Source organism: Saccopteryx bilineata, chromosome 5 (assembly GCF_036850765.1).
Source record: "Saccopteryx bilineata isolate mSacBil1 chromosome 5, mSacBil1_pri_phased_curated, whole genome shotgun sequence".
Classification (NCBI taxonomy): Eukaryota; Metazoa; Chordata; class Mammalia; order Chiroptera; family Emballonuridae; genus Saccopteryx; species Saccopteryx bilineata.
This window is the reverse complement of record NC_089494.1, coordinates 253,411,617-253,420,761: the sequence shown is the minus strand read 5'-3', so window position 1 is coordinate 253,420,761 and position 9,145 is coordinate 253,411,617. Positions and strand designations below refer to the sequence as shown.

The window sequence follows — 9,145 nt, the reverse complement described above, 5'->3', positions numbered from 1 at the left end:
TGCTCTCATACTATTATGTACCCTAAATTGTTTTCAAAGCAGGACAGATACACATTTGTTGGAGGGGTGGTAAAGGGGAGACTGGTGGTGTCGTTTATCTTAAATAAAATAGTTGAAGTCGGTGACTTTTCAAGATTCTTTCCACCAACATGATTGTATTATAAACAAAAATTGTTTAATTGAATCATTCCCATGGCTTTAATTAGGTTAGTCATATTTAGAATCTTTTCAGTCTAACAAAACATAACCATAACTTGTTGGCTGGTACAAGTGTTTTCCATGAAATGCCATGGGGTGGGGGTGGGGGGACAGTTTTCAAGAAGAGTAACTGCTTCCAAAATCTGACTTGGAACAGATTGCAGTACCTCTGCTGCTTATGAAAAGCATACACGATCTGACCCTTAAAAAAAGATTTCTTGATTTAGGTAAAATGACTCAAGGTTACACTTTTAAAAATGAATAAAAGCTGAGCCTGTCAAACTCCTCCCAGTTGGCCTGGACAGCACTTGTACTGAGTCAAATTTGATGGAAGAGAGTATGTCTTTAGTAGACCCAGTTTGCCTCTACTTTCTGAGATATCTGGCCACCACCTCTCAACTCCCAGTTCATAGCCAACTGAAGATCACATTAATTGCTACTAATTATATTATATTAAAAGAAAGATATTATTTAGACAAACACATTCATACAGCCTTGCACTGTCCCTTTGGTCTTCTCAGGAGAATGCATTATTTAAAAAAAAAAAAAAACAAGAAAGGGAACACAATACAAAGAAACCAGTTTTATTTGTGAACCTATTGTCATCATTTTAATTATTTCCTGTCCATTGGGAAAATGAAGATAGAAATAAAATAATCAAAAGCACCAACAATTGAACAGTCAGCCTGACCAGGCGGTGGCGCAGTGGATAGAGCATCGAACTGGGACGTGGAGGACCGAGGTTGGAAACTCAAGGTTGCTGGCTTGAGTGTGGGCTCATCTGGCTTGAGCACAGGGCCGCTGGATTGAGAGTGGGATCATAGACATGACCCCATGGTCACTGGCTTGAAGCCCAAGGTCACTGGCTTGAGCAAGGGGTCACTCGCTTTGCTATAGCCCCCCCCAACCCTCTTCAAGACACATACGAGAAAGCAACCAGTGAACAGCTAAGGTGCCGCAACAAAGAATTGATGCTTCTCATCCTGTCTGTCCCTTACCTGTCCCTATCTGTGACTCTCTCTCTGTCTCTGTCAAAAAAAAAACCCAAAACAATTGAACAATCACATTTCGGTATCTGTCCTTTCATACATCTATACATTATATTTACATAATATTTATGTGTACAGATATACAGATATTCATTATATATATGGATATTTATGTATGTCTGTGTGTACATACATATGTATGTACATGTGTGATATGTGATATATGTACAGGGGGTCCTCATGTTACAACACAGTTCTGTTCCTATGATAGTGATGTAACCTGAATTTTGATGTAACACAAATAAAACACTTGCGCTTTCAAGAGTTCAAAATGGCATAGGTAAGCATACTAGGGGATGCCAACACCCTCACTCATATGCTGCGTTACTGCGTATTCTTCCACCACAGGTGACCAAACTCGTTCACCCACATAGTCCATAATTACATGGTAATGGTAAGCTGAAACACTCAGGTCTCAATTTTTTAAAGTTTTTATGGGAGTTAGCAGTGTAAACTCAACTTCATATGTTGAGACTGTTCTTACCCAAGGACCCCTTGTATGCATGTATATATCAATATTATATATGTAATTTAATGCATCACAACAATCAATCCACTGTTTGGAGTATGGAGCATACAAACAATTTCAGTGCCGTTTTTGGTTTTGGAAAAGGAAGTTAAACACTCTTCTGCCTGTCCCCCAGCCACACACATTTCTTCTCATTTAAGAAGACATGGTAGGTGGGTTAAATTCCACAATGTTGGATGGGGCCTAAGTTCCAGGCTCAGGAATTCATTAGGCATTTGTGGAACCTGTTGGACTTGGTGGCTTCTCAGAGCTGGAGAAATAAAACTTTTCTCTGGCTCCTACCTCTTCTATTCAGAGACTTCTCTGCCTGCTGAATGTATTACAGAATAAGAAATGCCCGTAGGCACCACCTGTGCCTGGTCTGAGAAGACCTGAGATGGATGGCTGGGACCCTCTTTGCCTACACGTTGGCACAAACTCTCCTGTTCTTTCTGAAAAAAAGAAAAAGCTTTCTCTACAGCTGGTGGTAGAATCTGACACTCCGGCAAGTGTAAGAAGAAGCAGAGGCATATGACATGTTTTAGTTCCAGACTTCTCTGTGCTCTGACTCTGTTCCAGTTACTGTCCTGCATGCTCGCATGGATAACTTCCTTATTTCTCACAACAAACATACAAAGTTGTGTTGTGACTTGAATAAGCCAATTGGGTAATGCAAAACCAACTTTTCCTCTTTGTGGTAGATAATGTCTGCAGTAGCGGTTTGAGACGTGTGAGTTAGTGACTTAGTCACAACTTCTCTACCAGGTTATAAAGAAACCAAATCTCAGACCAAAATATATGCCACACATTAAAGTCATTAACTAAAGAAGTATTTGTGGTCAAGCAGATACAGAATGGTTTTACAACCTATTTTGTAAGTTTGATGAACCCTGAGTTTGTCCTTTCTGTTCCCCTAATGTCTAACGTGAAGGAATAGGTTAAGACAGACGATGACATAGTCTAAAGAGAGTGTTCCATTAACGTTAAAGTCAGAATGAATTAAAAAAAAACCAAACCAATTAGGGACCATATGAACATTAACTCATAGTTTCCTTAATTTTTTCTGTCTTGTTCTGTAAAGGTGGAATGCATTTATAGTATTTTTTAAATATATAAACTAATCCACATATGTTTTAAAACTTTAATTTTACATAAAGTTTACTTAAAGAAGCCTATTTCTAACATTCATCCTTTTAATTATCATGCCACCAATTTTACATATAATAACTTATTTCTGACATTCATCATCCTTTCTAGCAAAGTGTATCTATTATGTTGAGTGAGCTACCAACAGAGAAAACTCACTTAGCCACTTTTCAGTCTGGTTCCCTGGTGTGTATCAGATCTGATATACTATTAACTGCACGTATATGAAAACATTTAAAGATAAATTACAGACATCATAACAAGCAGAAACTGTGATCATCACTGTGTTACAGCTAAAGAAGCCAAGGTCTTCAAGAGATTGCATAACTGGCATTAGATCACAGAATTAGTAAATGGTGGGGTCAAAATTCAAATCCAACAAGTCTGACTCAGAGTCATGCATTATTTATGGGAATCGCCTTAGGTCATGGAGTTTTATGTAGGATTTGGGAACCAAAGTTTAATACTCAAAAAAGCTGATCTTTTGCGAGATACAGTTCTATTTATGTTTTCTCTGGGGACAGGGATCTTTCAGCTAGGAGCTACTGGAATAAGAAACATTCAGGAGATTTTGGATGCCTGGATAAATGTATTCACTTACCATATTTAGATAATTACCAGGATCATTCAGCTTATAACATGCAAGATCCAACACAGTGTTTAATCAAATGGTTGTTTATCCTAATATCTGTTACTTCCTCATAAGAAAAAAAGTATACATTTTTTAATACAATAAAAGAATCATGGATTTCTTTAGTAAAAAAATTTTTTGGCCAGAGTACACCTTCAAATGCTAAATAAATATTGATAATGCTTATCAGTCTTTAAATTTTCAAAATAATTTAGGCTTTCTGAGTTTCATTTTCATTTGATGCTGATAAAATGGTTCTTAATTCTAAATAAATCATCTTAAACATGCTTGGAACAAAAAGCCTGTAAAACCTTTTAGACATTGAATAGTTCTTATGAAATACTTGGATGGGCCAAATATAAGAGAATCAGGAGCATAAGGATTAAATTTTCCTTGACATCCACTTAGTTATAAAATTAAAAAGTAGTGGTTGGCAAAACAGTTTTGGAAATTTTATAACATTTGTAAAGGCATTCAAGATGTTTTTCAGAACTTAAACCAAGTTAGGTTCTTCCTCGCCCAATTAAAAAATATAATAAATATGCACACATATGGAGTGAAAATGTGTATGTATGTATGTGTGTGTATACAAAAAATCCTTTATTTCTTAATTTTACAATTTCTAGTGGAACATTAAGACCATTTCTTTTTTTCAGAGTACATTTTTACTCTTTTTTAAGTTTAGACATCAGTGGTGTTATTACATTTTTACTCTTTTTTAAGTTTAGACATCAGTGGTGTTATTATTACTACCTTGATATGTATATATGTGTACATACTTTTATATATGTATTGTATGTATGTATATATTTTTATATATACATATGTTATGTATTAGCTCTTTGATTTAAAAATCTATTTAAGAAAATCTTACTGTTTACAAATGTCGTCATTTGTTAAAGTGTAAGTTTATGCTTTTATTATTAGTCTCCAATTTTATTGTATTTTAGAACAAAAGAATATGAGTTGTGCAATTTACAGTTCAGTAGATTTATTATAAAGATACTCAAGAACCAAAAAGCAGGCCCTGGCCGGTTGGTTCAGTGGTAGAGCGTCGGCCTGGCATGCAGGAGTCCCGGGTTCGATTCCCAGCCAGGGCACACAGGAGAGGCACCCACTTGCTTCTCCACCCCTCCCCTGTCCTTCCTCTCTGTCTCTCTCTTCCCCTCCGACAGCTGAGACTCCATTGGAGCAAGGTTGGCCCGGGTGACGCTGAGGATGGCTCCATGGCCTCTGCCTCAGGTGCTAGAATGGCTTTGGTGGCAACGAGCGGTGCCACAGATGGGCAGAGCGTCGCCCCCTGGCGGGCATGCCGGGTGGATCCCGGTCAGGTGCATGCGGGAGTCTGTCTGACTGCCTTCCAAAAAAAAAAAAAAAAAAGAACCAAAAAGCAGTTTCTCTTTGCAAATGTTCAATATATATTTTAACGGTGTATATTTTCTATGGTATTTGCAGCATATTAAATCCTGGGTATGCTTTTGGCAATTTGGTTTTTCCATTTATATTTTTTCTATTTTATTTGTCAGAGATCAAGAGAAGAGCTTGAAAGTTTCTTATTATATTGAAGTGTTGTCAAATTTTTTGTTACTTCTAACTTGTTTTATAATCACAAACTATGTTATTTAGCATTTGAATGTAGTATAGACAGATAGACAGAAAAATATAGATATAGATAAATATAGATATTGATGATAGATATATAGATATAGATATAGATATATAGCTCACACCTTTCTTTTTAAATATTGTTTTATATTTTAGCATATTTGTTACATATATAGCAAATACTTTAATGTTACTTTTGACCCTTTTGCACACTTTAGGGTTTGTTTTTCAGGGAAATTTATAAATTCCAAAGGGAAGGCAGAAGAGATGGAATAAGAGATTACTCATTTGGGAATGAGTACCCAGAATTTTTGGACTCCTGGACTTTTTTTGAAACATGAAGCAGTAAATTCTATACTTTGACTTAAACAAATCTTTTTTTTTAACTGTATCTCTTTTATTTTTTATACTTTAATTTCAAAACAAAATAACAACAACAACAAAAATCTCCCAATCCACAACATCCAAACCCAATGTCAAATGTGGAAAAGGAAGCCTTGAAGACCTTGTATCCTGCCTCAAACAGAGAGAAATCAGGAGAGAAAAATCCCACTAGACATCAGCAGAGGAAACCAGGTGGGCTGGGGACACTTGGGGCTACTGGGGGAGCCATGGAGTCATTAAACAGAGGGCACAATGTCTTCGGGTAGAACCTCCTCTAATTCCATTCAAGAGGCATCCGCATCTCCTCAAGGGGAGCAGGTTCTCATCAGAAACAGCAGGACTGGTTTCTTGTGCTCTCACTTCATCTTCATCAGTGCCTAGGTCTCTCTTGGTCATGCAGTAGGTCCATTGCCATGGCTCTGAGAACCCTCAAGAAGAGAGCAGTGCAGTTTCAAATAGCAGCACCACAAGGTCCTTGACAGCCTTGTCCTTCTTGTGTACCTCCACTTTCTGCCGCAGAGTGTCCACAGAGGGCTGGCTGGGGTTGATTTCCTGGTGCCTTTCAGCCATTATGTAGCCCACTGTAGAGTTGTCGTTAAGTGCCTGGACTTTCATGATATGCTCCATGTTGGCTGTCCATCTTCAGCTGTTAATCACAGTGCAGCAGAATGAAGAATCAAGCCTGTTGGAGACTGTCCCATCTCAAACTACTCATCCAAGATTTTTTCATAAATTTGCAGTGGTTCTTAAACTTGGCCTTGCTCTCCTCCATTTTTTTCCCCCTTTTTATCCTCAGGTAGCTCCAGGCCCTCCTTGGTAACTGAAACCAGGCTCTTCCCACTGAACTCTCCTTGAACTGCTGCACACAGTACTCATTGATTAGGCTCTGTCATATATACTACCTTAAAACCCTACTTCCACACTCACTCCGCTAAAGCAGAGTTGGTGATCTGCTCTTTGCTGTCACCTGTGATGTGTAATAGGCTAACTTCTGGGTCTCCTATATGTGAGAGACATATTACAAAAGAGAAGCCATTTTGTTTCCAGCCTGGGAGCTGTGATAGTGCAAAAGTTCACAAAGGCATCACTGATTAGTACAGTCCTCATGGTTTCCAAGCTTTTAGATTTTTTAGAGAATGCTTTGTAGAGTTTCTTATAGTTCTCCTTGTCTTGCACCAGCTCAGAGAAAAGCTCAGGCATTTCTTAACTATGGTTTAATGAATAACTTTCAATATTTTGCTCTGCTAGAGCATTTCCTGGGAGGTGCCCAGGGACAGATCCTCAGAGTCAGCCACACCATTGATGAAATCGAGATATTTTGGTATCAGTTTATTACAACTGTCCATGATGAAGAGATGTTAGACATAGAGTTTGGTGGTGTTATTCTTGTTCTCAAAGAGATCAAAAAGAACCTACAGGAAATGAATAACAATGCTCTGAATTCTAACTGATCTTCTACAGAGAAGTGCTTGACTGACAAGTGGTCTTCCCAGTCATTGGTAAGACTCTTATAAAATTCTTCATATTCCTCCTGGGTGATGTTATCAGGATTTCTGGTAAAAACAGGCTTGGTCTTGTTCAGTTCTTCCAGATCAATATATTTCTTTTTAATCCTCTTTATTTTCTTTTACTTATTCTTAGCACTTCAATTCTCCTCATCTGAGCCCACCTCTTTAGTCTTAGGCTTCTCATCATCTTTTTATCTCCCTCTTCCTTCTCCTCTATCTGTTCCTCTGCTTAATCATCACTGGTTTATTTCTCTCATTCCTTCTCCAAATAAAAGATGATGGGATAACCTATTAACTGTGAGTGCTTTTCCATTACTTATTTGATGCTACTCTCCTTTGTATTCTCTGGTCCTTTTTTTTAATTTTTGTATTTTTCCAAAGTGGAAACAGACAGACTCCCACATGCACCCAACTGGGATCCACCCTGCATGCCCACTAGGGGGTGATGCTCTGCCCATCTGATGCATTGCTCCACTGAAATCAGAGCCATTCTAGCACCTGAGGCAGAGACTATGGAGCCATCCTCAGCGCCCAGGCCAACTTTCCTCCAATGGCTACAGAGGGGAAAAGAGAGGTAGAGAGAAAGGAGAGGGGGAAGGGTAGAGAAGCAGAAGGGTGATTCTACTGTGTGCCCTGGCTGGGAATCAAACCCAGGACATCCACAAGCTGGGCCAACACTCTTCCGCTGAGCCAACTGGCCAGGGCCTCTGGTCCTCTTTAAGGTAGAGTCTCACTTGGGCACCCCAGTCAGTGGGCTCATCATGGTCAGTAGTACAGTGAAGAAACCCCCAGCAGAAGTCTTCCAGGCATACTGCTCATCATCACTGTGCTTTGTGATTGCAACCACTTTCTATGACACAAGATTGACAGAATAAAAGCCAACACCAAATTGTCCAATCATGGAGATGTCTGCACCAGCCTCACTACCCTTCATGAATACTTTAGTATCAGACTTGGCAATGGTTCCCAGATTATTTGTGAAATCAGCTTTGGTCATGCCAATGCCTGTATCCATCAAAATCTGGTGCATTCCTGGGGGTTGGGGATGATATCAATTTTTAGCTCTTTATCACTCTCCAACTTGAGAGAATCAGTCAGGCATTAGAAGTATTACTGATCCAATTACAAAGGAACGCTTCCTTGTGGGAATGGAAGATGTTAATGATAAGAGACATGAGTTGGGCAAAAATCTCCACCTCCTCCTTTCCATTGAGCGTCTTGAAGGTGAAGAGATGCAAGTACTAGACAGCAAGGTGGTCAGGGACCGTGTTTGGCTTACATGCCACAAGAACTATGCAAGAAGATGACTCAAGATTGGCTTAAACAAATCTTAACTCAATTGTCACTTGTACCCCAAATAATTACAACTAATAAAACATTACTTCTACCACGTTATTACAGACTTCTAGCTATTTATATTGCCTAACTGTTTTACTTTTTCCTATTTTTTGCTATATAGCTAATGATCCTGTTGCTTTGCATTTTGTCTCCAAAGGAATGAAAACTTTATTCCTTTTCATTCTATTAATGGATAACTATATATTTAAATTTTTGAGCATCTATTTATCTTGCAATGTAAATAATTCATTTTAGACTAAATCATTGATTTTGCCTCATGGAATGAGAAATTCATGTACTGTATTTCCTTTCCTTCACATCTCACAAATTCTCACATTTTTCAGAATAATCTCAAATTTTACAACCAGATGATGAGTATTAATTTAATTGCTACATTATGCATTTTACATCTGTTTATATCCATTTGAGCAATTGTTTGGAAATCAACTCTCAAATTTTAATGTTCCTGTGGCCACATACTTTACCCATATTCGAGTCATTGTATCTATTCAGTTCTCAGAGGGCCTGAGTATGTTCTAAATAATATTTTTGTTCAGAAAACATATATAGATTCTTTATATCATGAATCCTTAGAAGCATGTGAATAGTGTTTCCCCTTTTGTGTGTCATATTACTGAGGATCAGGTTTGGTTCTGACCATAAAAAAAAATCCAAATGAAGAATGGCTTAAAATATATTAAATTTGATTTCTCACATAAAAGAAGTCTGAGCATTGGAAGTCTGGACTTCGTCTGGTAGAGCCATGAATGCTGTTGGC

At 38.1% G+C, this 9,145-nt stretch overlaps 1 pseudogene; it reads right to left on the bottom strand.

Moving 5' to 3' along the window:
• Nucleotides 1–5,757: 5,757 nt before the first annotated feature.
• On the bottom strand, nt 5,758–8,856 carry LOC136306672 (heat shock protein HSP 90-beta pseudogene; annotated as a pseudogene).
• Between the last annotated feature and the right edge of the window lie 289 nt (nt 8,857–9,145).